Source organism: Mixophyes fleayi, chromosome 3, assembly GCF_038048845.1.
Source record: "Mixophyes fleayi isolate aMixFle1 chromosome 3, aMixFle1.hap1, whole genome shotgun sequence".
NCBI lineage: Eukaryota > Metazoa > Chordata > Amphibia > Anura > Limnodynastidae > Mixophyes > Mixophyes fleayi.
In genome coordinates, this window is record NC_134404.1 from 5,504,448 (window position 1) to 5,518,271 (window position 13,824).

The following is a 13,824-nucleotide window of genomic DNA, read 5'->3' on the forward strand; positions in this document are numbered from 1 at the left end:
CAGCTTGGAAGATGAATGTATTCACAATTTCGGATTACTATAATGATTTCAAATGAATAAGCTTTAATTAGCTACAGGTACTTTCTCATTCTAAATTTCATTGGAATTTAAAGTGAGTCCATGAAAATCATGAACACCTTAGTATCTGCTGCTGCATTGCAGGTAAGTATTGTTAATTTTAGTTTTATTGTTCAGTGGAAGGCTAGGGCTCATTAATCTTCTCTCCTGTAGTAGAAGATTAATGAAAGCCCCAGAAATTGAAAGCCAACAATCCTTTGGATCTTCAACCTAACTTTCTCCAAACTGAGTCATGCCAGGAAGATTACACAAGGTTATATAACAGTTTTTCCTTTCATTATGATTGCTTCGAATGTAAACATAGCATTTCATAGCAGTTTTTATACTGTATGTTCACCCATCACAAAACCTTTATTTTATAATAGAAGCATTGATGCAAAATGCTGAGAAATTTTATCATTGAGATAATTACAATTGCATAATGAGTCAAGCCCAGACTATTGAAATCATGGACACTTTTTATCCTGTATTTCTGGACAGTGTTATTAAATGAAATGTTCTGATTATTTGAAAGATGGGGCTGAATATTCTTCTTTGCAAAGAAAAATTGGTGGATGACATTATGGAATTTCATCTTGAAATTACTTCCAGTTCGAGCTTTTCACTTCAAAAAAACACCTGTTCAAACATGCCGAAACCCGGGATCGAACCAGGGACCTTTAGATCTTCAGTCTAACGCTCTCCCAGCTGAGCTATTTCGGCCAGCTTGGAAGATGAATGTATTCACAATTTCGGATTACTATAATGATTTTAAATGAATAAGCTTTAATTAGCTACAGGTACTTTCTCATTCTAAATTTCATTGGAATTTAAGGTGAGTCCATGAAAATCATGAACACCTTAGTATCTGCTGCTGCATTGCAGGTAAGTATTGTTAATTTTAGTTTTATTGTTCAGTGGAAGGCTAGGGCTCATTAATCTTCTCTCCTGTAGTAGAAGAGAGAGAAAGCCCCAGAAATTGAAAGCCAACAATCCTTTGGATCTTCAACCTAACTTTCTCCAAACTGAGTCATGCCAGTAAGATTACACAAGGTTATTTAACAGTTTTTCCTTTCATCATGATTGCTTCGAATGTAAACATAGCATTTCATAGCAGTTTTTATACTGTATGTTCACCCATCACAAAACCTTTATTTTATAATAGAAGCATTGATGCAAAATGCTGAGAAATTTTATCATTGAGATAATTACAATTGCATAAAGAGTCAAGCCCGGACTACAGAAATCATGGACACTTTTTATCCTGTATTTCTGGACAGTGTTATTAAATGAAATGTTCTGATTATTTGAAAGATGGGGCTGAATATTCTTCTTTGCTAAGAAAAATTGGTGGATGACATTATGGAATTTCATCTTGAAATTACTTCCAGTTCGAGCTTTTCACTTAAAAAAACACCTGTTCAAACACGCCGAAACCCGGGATCGAACCAGGGACCTTTAGACCTTCAGTCTAACGCTCTCCCAGCTGAGCTATTTCAGCCAGCTTGGAAGATGAATGTATTCACAATTTCGGATTACTATAATGATTTCAAATGAATAAGCTTTAATTAGCTAAAGGTACTTTCTCATTCTAAATTTCATTGGAATTTAAGGTGAGTCCATGAAAATCATGAACACCTTAGTATCTGCTGCTGCATTGCAGGTAAGTATTGTTAATTTTAGTTTTATTATTCAGTGGAAGGCTAGGGCTCATTAATCTTCTCTCCTGTAGTAGAAGAGAGAGAAAGCCCCAGAAATTGAAAGCCAACAATCCTTTGGATCTTCAACCTAACTTTCTCCAAACTGAGTCATGCCAGGAAGATTACACAAGGTTATATAACAGTTTTTCCTTTCATCATGATTGCTTCGAATGTAAACATAGCATTTCATAGCAGTTTTTATACTGTATGTTCACCCATCACAAAACCTTTATTTTATAATAGAAGCATTGATGCAAAATGCTGAGAAATTTTATCATTGAGATAATTACAATTGCATAAAGAGTCAAGCCCGGACTACTGAAATCATGGACACTTTTTATCGTGTATTTCTGGACAGTGTTATTAAATGAAATGTTCTGATTATTTGAAAGATGGGGCTGAATATTCTTCTTTGCTAAGAAAAATTGGTGGATGACATTATGGAATTTCATCTTGAAATTACTTCCAGTTCGAGCTTTTCACTTCAAAAAACACCTGTTCAAACATGCTGAAACCCGGGATCGAACCAGGGACCTTTAGATCTTCAGTCAAACACTCTCCCAGCTGAGCTATTTCAGCCAGCTTGGAAGATGAATGTATTCACAATTTCGGATTACTATAATGATTTCAAATGAATAAGCTTTAATTAGCTACAGGTACTTTCTCATTCTAAATTTCATTGGAATTTAAGGTGAGTCCATGAAAATCCTGAACACCTTAGTATCTGCTGCTGCATTGCAGGTAAGTATTGTTAATTTTAGTTTTATTGTTCAGTGGAAGGCTAGGGCTCATTAATCTTCTCTCCTTTAGAAGAAGAGAGAGAAAGCCCCAGAAATTGAAAGCCAACAACATTTTGGATCTTCAACCTAACTTTCTCCAAACTGAGTCATGCCAGGAAGATTACACAAGGTTATATAACAGTTTTTCCTTTCATCATGATTGCTTCGAATGTAAACATAGCATTTCATAGCAGTTTTTATACTGTATGTTCACCTATCACAAAACCTTTATTTTATAATAGAAGCATTGATGCAAAATGCTGAGAAATTTTATCATTGAGATAATTACAATTGCATAAAGAGTCAAGCCCGGACTATTGAAATCATGGACACTTTTTATCCTGTATTTCTGGACAGTGTTATTAAATGAAATGTTCTGATTATTTGAAAGATGGGGCTGAATATTCTTCTTTGCTAAGAAAAATTGGTGGATGACATTATGGAATTTCATCTTGAAATTACTTCCAGTTCGAGCTTTTCACTTCAAAAAACACCTGTTCAAACATGCCGAAACACAGGATCGAACCAGGGACCTTGAGATCTTCAGTCTAACGCTCTCCCAGCTGAGCTATTTCGGCCAGCTTGGAAGATGAATGTATTCACAATTTCGGATTACTATAATGATTTCAAATGAATAAGCTTTAATTAGCTACAGGTACTTTCTCATTCTAAATTTCATTGGAATTTAAGGTGAGTCCATGAAAATCATGAACACCTTAGTATCTGCTGCTGCATTGCAGGTAAGTATTGTTAATTTTAGCTTTATTGTTCAGTGGAAGGCTAGGGCTTATTAATCTTCTCTCCTGTAGTAGAAGAGAGAGAAAGCCCCAGAAATTGAAAGCCAACAATCCTTTGGATCTTCAACCTAACTTTCTCCAAACTGAGTCATGCCAGGAAGATTACACAAGGTTATATAACAGTTTTTCCTTTCATCATGATTGCTTCGAATGTAAACATAGCATTTCATAGCAGTTTTTATACTGTATGTTCACCCATCATAAAACCTTTATTTTATAATAGAAGCATTGATGCAAAATGCTGAGAAATTTTATCATTGAGATAATTACAATTGCATAAAGAGTCAAGCACGGACTACTGAAATCATGGACACTTTTTATCGTGTATTTCTGGACAGTGTTATTAAATGAAATGTTCTGATTATTTGAAAGATGGGGCTGAATATTCTTCTTTGCTAAGAAAAATTGGTGGATGACATTATGGAATTTCATCTTGAAATTACTTCCAGTTCGAGCTTTTTACTTCAAAAAACACCTGTTCAAACATGCCGAAACCCGGTATCGAACCAGGGACCTTTAGATCTTCAGTCTAACGCTCTCCCAGCTGAGCTATTTCGGCCAGCTTGGAAGATGAATGTATTCACAATTTCGGATTACTATAATGATTTCAAATGAATAAGCTTTAATTAGCTACAGGTACTTTCTCATTCTAAATTTCATTGGAATTTAAGGTGAGTCCATGAAAATCATGAACACCTTAGTATCTGCTGCTGCATTGCAGGTAAGTATTGTTAATATTAGTTTTATTATTCAGTGGAAGGCTAGGGCTCATTAATCTTCTCTCCTGTAGTAGAAGAGAGAGAAAGCCCCAGAAATTGAAAGCCAACAATCCTTTGGATCTTCAACCTAACTTTCTCCAAACTGAGTCATGCCAGGAAGATTACACAAGGTTATATAACAGTTTTTCCTTTCATCATGATTGCTTCGAATGTAAACATAGCATTTCATAGCAGTTTTTATACTGTATGTTCACCCATCTCAAAACCTTTATTTTATAATAGAAGCATTGATGCAAAATGCTGAGAAATTTTATCATTGAGATAATTACAATTGCATAAAGAGTCAAGCCCGGACTACTGAAATCATGGACACTTTTTATCCTGTATTTCTGGACAGTGTTATTAAATGAAATGTTCTGATTATTTGAAAGATGGGGATGAATATTCTTCTTTGCTAAGAAAAATTGGTGGATGACATTATGGAATTTCATCTTGAAATTACTTATAGTTTCAGCTTTTCACTTAAAAAAACACCTGTTCAAACACGCCAAAAACCGGGATCGAACCAGGGACCTTTAGATCTTCAGTCTAACGCTCTCCCAGCTGAGCTATTTCGGCCAGCTTGGAAGATGAATGTATTCACAATTTCGGATTACTATAATGATTTCAAATGAATAAGCTTTAATTAGCTACAGGTACTTTCTCATTCTAAATTTCATTGGAATTTAAAGTGAGTCCATGAAAATCATGAACACCTTAGTATCTGCTGCTGCATTGCAGGTAAGTATTGTTAATTTTAGTTTTATTGTTCAGTGGAAGGCTAGGGCTCATTAATCTTCTCTCCTGTAGTAGAAGATTAATGAAAGCCCCAGAAATTGAAAGCCAACAATCCTTTGGATCTTCAACCTAACTTTCTCCAAACTGAGTCATGCCAGGAAGATTACACAAGGTTATATAACAGTTTTTCCTTTCATCATGATTGCTTCGAATGTAAACATAGCATTTCATAGCAGTTTTTATACTGTATGTTCACCCATCACAAAACCTTTATTTTATAATAGAAGCATTGATGCAAAATGCTGAGAAATTTTATCATTGAGATAATTACAATTGCATAAAGAGTCAAGCCTGGACTACTGAAATCATGGACACTTTTTATCCTGTATTTCTGGACAGTGTTATTAAATGAAATGTTCTGATTATTTGAAAGATGGGGCTGAATATTCTTCTTTGCTAAGAAAAATTGGTGGATGACATTATGGAATTTCATCTTGAAATTACTTCCAGTTCGAGCTTTTCACTTCAAAAAACACCAGTTCAAACATGCCGAAACCCGGGATCGAACCAGGGACTTTTAAATCTTCAGTCTAACACTCTCCCAGCTGAGCTATTTCGGCCAGCTTGGAAGATGAATGTATTCACAATTTCGGATTACTATAATGATTTCAAATGAATAAGCTTTAATTAGCTACAGGTACTTTCTCATTCTAAATTTCATTGGAATTTAAGGTGAGTCCATGAAAATCATGAACACCTTAGTATCTGCTGCTGCATTGCAGGTAAGTATTGTTAATTTTAGTTTTATTGTTCAGTGGAAGGCTAGGGCTCATTAATCTTCTTTCCTGTAGTAGAAGAGAGAGAAAGCCCCAGAAATTGAAAGCCAACAATCCTTTGGATCTTCAACCTAACTTTCTCCAAACTGAGTCATGCCAGGAAGATTACACAAAGTTATATAACAGTTTTTCCTTTCATCATGATTGCTTCGAATGTAAACATAGCATTTCATAGCAGTTTTTATACTGTATGTTCACCCATCACAAAACCTTTATTTTATAATAGAAGCATTGATGCAAAATGCTGAGAAATTTTATCATTGAGATAATTACAATTGCATAAAGAGTCAAGCCCGGACTACTGAAATCATGGACACTTTTTATCCTGTATTTCTGGACAGTGTTATTAAATGAAATGTTCTGATTATTTGAAAGATGGGGCTGAATATTCTTCTTTGCTAAGAAAAATTGGTGGATGACATTATGGAATTTCATCTTGAAGTTACTTCCAGTTTGAGCTTTTCACTTAAAAAAACACCTGTTCAAACATGCCGAAACCCAGGATCGAACCAGGGACCTTTAGATCTTCAGTCTAACGCTCTCCCATCTGAGCTATTTTGGCCAGCTTGGAAGATGAATGTATTCACAATTTCGGATTACTATAATGATTTCAAATGAAAAAGCTTTAATTAGCTAGAGGTACTTTCACATTCTAAATTTCATTGGAATTTAAGGTGAGTCCATGAAAATCATGAATACCTTAGTATCTGCTGCTGCATTGCAGGTAAGTATTCTTAATTTTAGTTTTATTATTCAGTGGAAGGCTAGGGCTCATTAATCTTCTCTCCTGTAGTAGAAAAGAGAGAAAGCCCAAGAAATTGAAAGCCAACAATCCTTTGGATCTTCAACCAAACTTTTTCCAAACTGAGTTATGCCAGGAAGAATACACAAGGTTATATAACAGTTTTTCCTTTCATCATGATTGCTTCGAATGTAAACATAGCATTTCATAGCAGTTTTATACTGTATGTTCACCCATCAGAAAACCTTTATTTTATAATAGAAGCATTGATGCAAAATGCTGAGAAATTTTATCATTGAGATAATTACAATTGCATAAAGAGTCAAGCCCGGACTACTGAAATCATGGACACTTTTTATCCTGTGTTTCTGGACAGTGTTATTAAATGAAATGTTCTGATTATTTGAAAGATGGGGCTGAATATTCTTCTTTGCTAAGAAAAATTGGTGGATGACATTATGGAATTTCATCTTGAAATTACTTCCAGTTTGAGCTTTTCACTTAAAAAAACACCTGTTCAAACATGCCAAAACCCAGTATTGAACCAGGGACCTTTAGATCTTCAGTCTAACGCTCTCCCAGCTGAGCTATTTCAGCCAGCTTGGAAAACGAATGTATTCACAATTTCGGATTACTATAATGATTTCAAATGAATAAGCTTTAATTAGCTACAGGTACTTTCACATTCTAAATTTCATTGGAATTTAAGGTGAGTCCATGAAAATCATGAACACCTTAGTATCTGCTGCTGCATTGCAGGTAAGTATTGTTAATTTTAGTTTTATTATTCAGTGGAAGGCTAGGGCTCATTAATCTTCTCTCCTGTAGTAGAAGAGAAAGAAAGCCCCAGAAATTGAAAGCCAACAATCCTTTGGATCTTCAACCTAACTTTCTCCAAACTGAGTCATAAAAGTAAGTAAATGTATCTTAAATCTCTGTGTATTTCATATTTAACCAGGTGGTGACATGGAGTGGGTTTGGCATGGCCTAAGATGACACTAATTTCATCATCACGCTCCAGACCACTCAGTGATCAGTGAGGTGGGCAATGTTTGATGATGTGATTTGCATCATCACGGCACGTCCCTGACCACTTGCAGATTTGTAAATGCCAATCCAGCAGGATAGGTAACAATGCAATAAATCCATGTGTGATGTCTGGAGGCCACTTTCCAAGAAGTGGAAAAGGTTCTCATTTCCATTTTAATGAGTTGCAAAGAGCTATGGAAAGTATTCCCAGTAACAGAACTCGTGTCTCTATCACCTGCCTCTGCACTGTACTTCAACAGAGCACAGAAACCATAATTGCCCTACTAGAGGCTCAGCAGCATGCAGGATGATTAACAGGCAGCAGAAATGAAAACAAGTTACAGTTTCTCTGACTATTAAAGATAAACAGCATGAGTCATGCATATTTATGGGTATTTAATATGTCAGAAATTGCCCTCTAAAATTATATGAAAGCTTTCCTTTGAGCCAGGGTTGAACCAGCGACCTAAGGATTTCTGTACCAATTTCCTCTACAGTCCTCTGCTCTACCAGCTGAGCTATCGAAGGATTGTGCTTTAGAGGACTTCTGATGTCATGTGCACTACATCTGACTGAGTGAAAACACAAACAGAATTGAATTATCCTTAAAACAGAAAAATTGCTTGTCTAGATAAAGAGATCCACATTTTTATTTCTGGTCTACTTGCTCATCAAAAGTTGTAAAAATTGTCATGTTTAATAATTGGTAATACATCATTAAAAGTTTGATTTTTACTTGTTCATTTTGAATTAATTAGCTCCAGAAATAGTTGGGAAAACAGCTTCCTTAGATTTTCCAACTGCAGACGCCTTTACGTCAAGATTAAAAATGCTGGAAAATTTTCAACCTCTCCTGCGTTCTCCAATTTAGCTTGACTTTTATAATTGATGAATATTCCAGAAATTGTGGTGACAAATTGTCAAACTTTTGCCCAGTGAGACAAAAATGGATTTCTAGTCAATGGTCCACGCTGACACCACTATTTCTCACAGTACTCTCTGTTTTTACAAATCATCTTCTATGGGTTCAGATCCATGGGATTTTAGAAGTAATATTGTATTTCAGTTCCCATCCGTGGTCTCTTAAACCTGTCCTTTGTATGCTGATTAAGGAAAGCGGAGAAATTCTGGGCACAGAAGCAGACATTATTGGTTTGTAAGCATTTGCGTAGTCTAGTTTCATTCAGAACATCCCTACTGCACCATTAAAAAGTTGTGAACTCTCCCTGGAAACCCATTGATCCACAAGTTCAAGAGTTCTTTTTTTTCACATGAAGGATGTGTTACATATAAAATAGGGTTGTCCCACTCGAAATTTGGAAGATGGATGTTGAAATATGGGGTCAGACCAGTTCTGTCCTAATTTTGGATACAGAAATGTTGGGAGGTATATAAATCCTGTGGATTTGACCACATCCCATTTCCATAACCAAAGCACAGTTTCTCCTGGATTTTGTTGCTGAGATCAACAGAGCAGGCATTAAACAAGTGGTACTGTTGCTGCCATTCAAAAAAGCTTCAACTTCCCATACCGGGAGTCGAACCCGGGCCCCCTTGGTTGAAAACCAGGAATCCTAACTGCTAGACCACATGGGACTTTTCCGTTGAGTGTTTCAGCATAGCAGCAGAACAAATATATCATGCTTTGCTGTAATGTATCTTAACTCTCTGTGTATTTCATATTTAACCAGGTGGTGACATGGAGTGGGTTTGGCATGGCCTATGATGACACTAATTTCATCATCACGCACCAGACCACTCAGTGATCAGTGAGGTGGGCAATGTTTAATGATGTGATTTGCATCATCACGGCACGTCCCTGAACACTTGCAGATTTGTAAATGCCAATCCAGCAGGATAGGTAACAATGCAATAAATCCATGTGTGATGTCTGGAGGCCACTTTCCAAGAAGTGGAAAAGGTTCTCATTTCCATTTTATTGAGTTGCAAAGAGCTATGGAAAGTATCCCCAGTAACAGAACTCGTGTCTCTATCACCTGCCTCTGCACTGTACTTCAACAGAGCACAGAAACCATAATTGACCTACTAGAGGCTCAGCAGCATGCAGGATGATTAACAGGCAACAGAAATGAAAACAAGTTACAGTTTCTCTGACTATTAAAGATAAACAGCATGAGTCATGCATATTTCTGGGTATTTAATATGTCAGAAATTGCCCTCTAAAATGATATGAAAAACTTTCCTTCGACCTGGAGTTGAACCAGTGACCTAAGGATTTCTGTATCAATTTCCTCTACAGTCCTCTGCTCTACCAGCTGAGCTATCGAAAGATTGTGCTTTAGAGGACTTCTGATGTCATGTGCACTACATCTGACTGAGTGACAACACAAACAGAATTGAATTATCCTTAAAACAGAAAAATTGCTTGTCTAGATAAAGAGATCCACATTTTTATTTCTGGTCTACTTGCTCATCAAAAGTTGTAAAAATTGTCATGTTTAATAATTGGTAATACATCATTAAAAGTTTGATTTTTACTTGTTCATTTTGAATTAATTAGCTCCAGAAATAGTTGGGAAAACAGCTTCCTTAGATTTTCCAACTGCAGACGCCTTTACGTCAAGATTAAAAATGCTGGAAAATTTTCAACCTCTTCTGCGTTCTCCAATTTAGCTTGACTTTTTTAATTGATGAAAATTCCAGAAATTGTGGTGACAAATTGTCAAACTTTTGCCCAGTGAGACAAAAATGGATTTCTAGTCAATGGTCCACGCTGCCACCACTATTTCTCACAGTACTCTCTGTTTTTACAATGCATCTTCTATGGGTTCAGATCCATGGGATTTCAGAAGTAATATTGTATTTCAGTTCCCATCCGTGGTCTCTTAAACCTGTCCTTTGTATGCTGATTAAGGAAAGCGGAGAAATTCTGGGCACAGAAGCAGACATTATTGGTTTGTAAGCATTTGCGTAGTCTAGTTTCATTCAGAACATCCCTACTGAATACATTTTTGGACAGTGTTATTAAATGAAATGTTCTGATTATTTGAAAGATGGGGCTGAATATTCTTCTTTGCTAAGAAAAATTGGTGAATGACATTATGGAATTTCATCTTGAAATTACTTCCAGTTCGAGCTTTTCACTTCAAAAAACACCTGTTCAAACATGCCGAAACACGGGATCGAACCAGGGACCTTTAGATCTTCAGTCTAACGCTCTCCCAGCTGAGCTATTTCGGCCATCTTGGAAGATGAATGTATTCACAATTTCGGATTACTATAATGATTTCAAATGAATAAGCTTTAATTAGCTACAGGTACTTTCTCATTCTAAATTTCATTGGAATTTAAGGTGAGTCCATGAAAATCATGAACACCTTAGTATCTGCTGCTGCATTGCAGGTAAGTATTGTTAATTTTAGTTTTATTGTTCAGTGGAAGGCTAGGGCTCATTAATCTTCTCTCCTGTAGTAGAAGAGAGAGAAAGCCCCAGAAATTGAAAGCCAACAATCCTTTGGATCTTCAACTTAACTTTCTATAAACTGAGTCATACCAGGAAGATTACACAAGGTTATATAACAGTTTTTCTTTTTCTCATGATTGCTTCGAATGTAAACATAGCATTTCATAGCAGTTTTTATACTGTATGTTCACCCATCACAAAACCTTTATTTTATAATAGAAGCATTGATGCAAAATGCTGAGAAATTTTATCATTGAGATAATTACAATTGCATAAAGAGTCAAGCCCTGACTATTGAAATCATGGACATTTTTTATCCTGTATTTCTGGACAGTGTTATTAAATAAAATGTTCTGATTATTTGAAAGATGGGGCTGAATATTCTTCTTTGCTAAGAAAAATTGGTGGATGACATTATGGAATTTCATCTTGAAATTACTTCCAGTTCGAGCTTTTCACTTCAAAAAACACCTGTTCAAACATGCCGAAACCCGGGATCGAACCAGGGACCTTTAGATCTTCAGTCTAACGCTCTCCCAGCTGAGCTATTTCGGCCAGCTTGGAAGACGAATGTATTTACAATTTCGGATTACTATAATGATTTCAAATGAATAAGCTTTAATTAGCTACAGGTACTTTCTCATTCTAAATTTCATTGGAATTTAAGGTGAGTTCATGAAAATCATGAACACCTTAGTATCTGCTGCTGCATTGCAGGTAAGTATTGTTAATTTTAGTTTTATTGTTCAGTGGAAGGCTAGGGCTCATTAATCTTCTCTCCTGTAGTAGAAGAGAGAGAAAGCCCCAGAATATGAAAGCCAACAATCCTTTGGATCTTCAACCTAACTTTCTCCAAACTTAGTCATGCCAGGAAGATTACACAAGGTTATATAACAGTTTTTCCTTTCATTATGATTGCTTCGAATGTAAACATAGCATTTCATAGCAGTTTTTATACTGTATGTTCACGCATCACAAAACCTTTATTTTATAATAGAAGCATTGATGCAAAATGCTGAGAAATTTTATCATTGAGATAATTACAATTGCATAAAGAGTCAAGCCCGGACTACTGAAATCATGGACACTTTTTATCCTGTATTTCTGGACAGTGTTATTAAATGAAATGTTCTGATTATTTGAAAGATGGGGCTGAATATTCTTCTTTGCTAAGAAAAATTGGTGGATGACATTATGGAATTTCATCTTGAAATTACTTCCAGTTCGAGCTTTTCACTTCAAAAAACACCTGTTCAAACATGCCGAAACCCGGGATCGAACCAGGGACCTTTAGATCTTCAGTCTAACACTCTTCCAGCCGAGCTATTTCGGCCAGCTTGGAAGATGTATGTATTCACAATTTCGGATTACTATAATGATTTCAAATGAATAAGCTTTAATTAGCTACAGGTACTTTCTCATTCTAAATTTCATTGGAATTTAAGGTGAGTCCATGAAAATCATGAACACCTTAGTATCTGCTGCTGCATTGCAGGTAAGTATTGTTAATTTTAGTTTTATTGTTCAGTGGAAGGCTAGGGCTCATTAATCTTCTCTCCTGTAGTAGAAGAGAGAGAAAGCCCCAGAATATGAAAGCCAACAACATTTTGGATTTTCAACCTAACTTTGTCCAAACTGAGTCATGCCAGGAAGATTACAAAAGGTTATATAACAGTTTTTCCTTTTATTATGATTGCTTCAAATGTAAACATAGCATTTCATAGCATTTTTTATACTGTATGTTCATCCATCACAAAACCTTTATTTTATAATAGAAGCATTGATGCAAAATGCTGAGAAATTTTATCATTGAGATAATTACAATTGCATAAAGAGTCAAGCCCGGACTACTGAAATCATGGACACTTTTTATCCTGTATTTTTGGACAGTGTTATTAAATGAAATGTTCTGATTATTTGAAAGATGGGACTGAATATTCTTCTTTGCTAAGAAAAATTGGTGAATGACATTATGGAATTTCATCTTGAAATTACTTCCAGTTCGAGCTTTTCACTTCAAAAAACACCTGTTCAAACATGCCGAAACCCGGGATCAAACCAGGGACCTTTAGATCTTCAGTCTAACGCTCTCCCAGCTGAGCTATTTCGGCCAGCTTGGAAGATGAAAGTATACACAATTTCGGATTACTATAATGATTTCAAATGAATAAGCTTTAATTAGCTACAGGTACTTTCACATTCTAAATTTCATTGGAATTTAAGGTGAGTCCATGAAAATCATGAACACCTTAGTATCTGCTGCTGCATTGCAGGTAAGTATTGTTAATTTTAGTTTTATTGTTCAGTGGAAGGCTAGGGCTCATTAATCTTCTCTCCTATAGTAGAAGAGAGAGAAAGCCCCAGAAATTGAAAGCCAACAATCCTTTGGATCTTCAACCTAACTTTCTCCAAACTGAGTCATGCCAGGAAGATTACACAAGGTTATATAACAGTTTTTCTTTTCATCATGATTGCTTCGAATGTAAACATAGCATTTCATAGCAGTTTTTATACTGTATGTTCACCCATCACAAAACCTTTATTTTATAATAGAAGCATTGATGCAAAATGCTGAGAAATTTTATCATTGAGATAATTACAATTGCATAAAGAGTCAAGCCCGGACTACTGAAATCATGGACACTTTTTATCCTGTATTTCTGGACAGTGTTATTAAATGAAATGTTCTGATTATTTGAAAGATGGGGCTGAATATTCTTCTTTGCTAAGAAAAATTGGTGGATGACATTATGGAATTTCATCTTGAAATTACTTCCAGTTCGAGCTTTTCACTTCAAAAAACACCTGTTCAAACATGCCGAAACCTGGGATCAAACCAGTGACCTTTAGATCTTCAGTCTAACATTCTCCCAGCTGAGCTATTTCAGCCAGCTTGGAAGATGAATGTATTCACAATTTCGGATTACTATAATGATTTCAAATGAATAAGCTTTAATTAGCTAC

General features: G+C 35.7%; 4 non-coding genes across 4 annotated transcripts; all 4 read right to left on the reverse strand.

The window, feature by feature from the left end:
• Positions 1–707: 707 nt before the first annotated feature.
• TRNAF-GAA (transfer RNA phenylalanine (anticodon GAA)) lies at positions 708–780 on the reverse strand. Its single transcript has one exon. It is a non-coding gene; the product is annotated as a tRNA-Phe (tRNA).
• Positions 781–3,819: 3,039 nt separating this feature from the next.
• On the reverse strand, positions 3,820–3,892 carry TRNAF-GAA (transfer RNA phenylalanine (anticodon GAA)). Its single transcript has one exon. It is a non-coding gene; the product is annotated as a tRNA-Phe (tRNA).
• A 7,450-nt stretch (positions 3,893–11,342) lies between these two features.
• TRNAF-GAA (transfer RNA phenylalanine (anticodon GAA)) lies at positions 11,343–11,415 on the reverse strand. The gene has a single exon. It is a non-coding gene; the product is annotated as a tRNA-Phe (tRNA).
• Positions 11,416–12,898: 1,483 nt separating this feature from the next.
• TRNAF-GAA (transfer RNA phenylalanine (anticodon GAA)) lies at positions 12,899–12,971 on the reverse strand. The gene has a single exon. It is a non-coding gene; the product is annotated as a tRNA-Phe (tRNA).
• Positions 12,972–13,824: the final 853 nt, after the last annotated feature.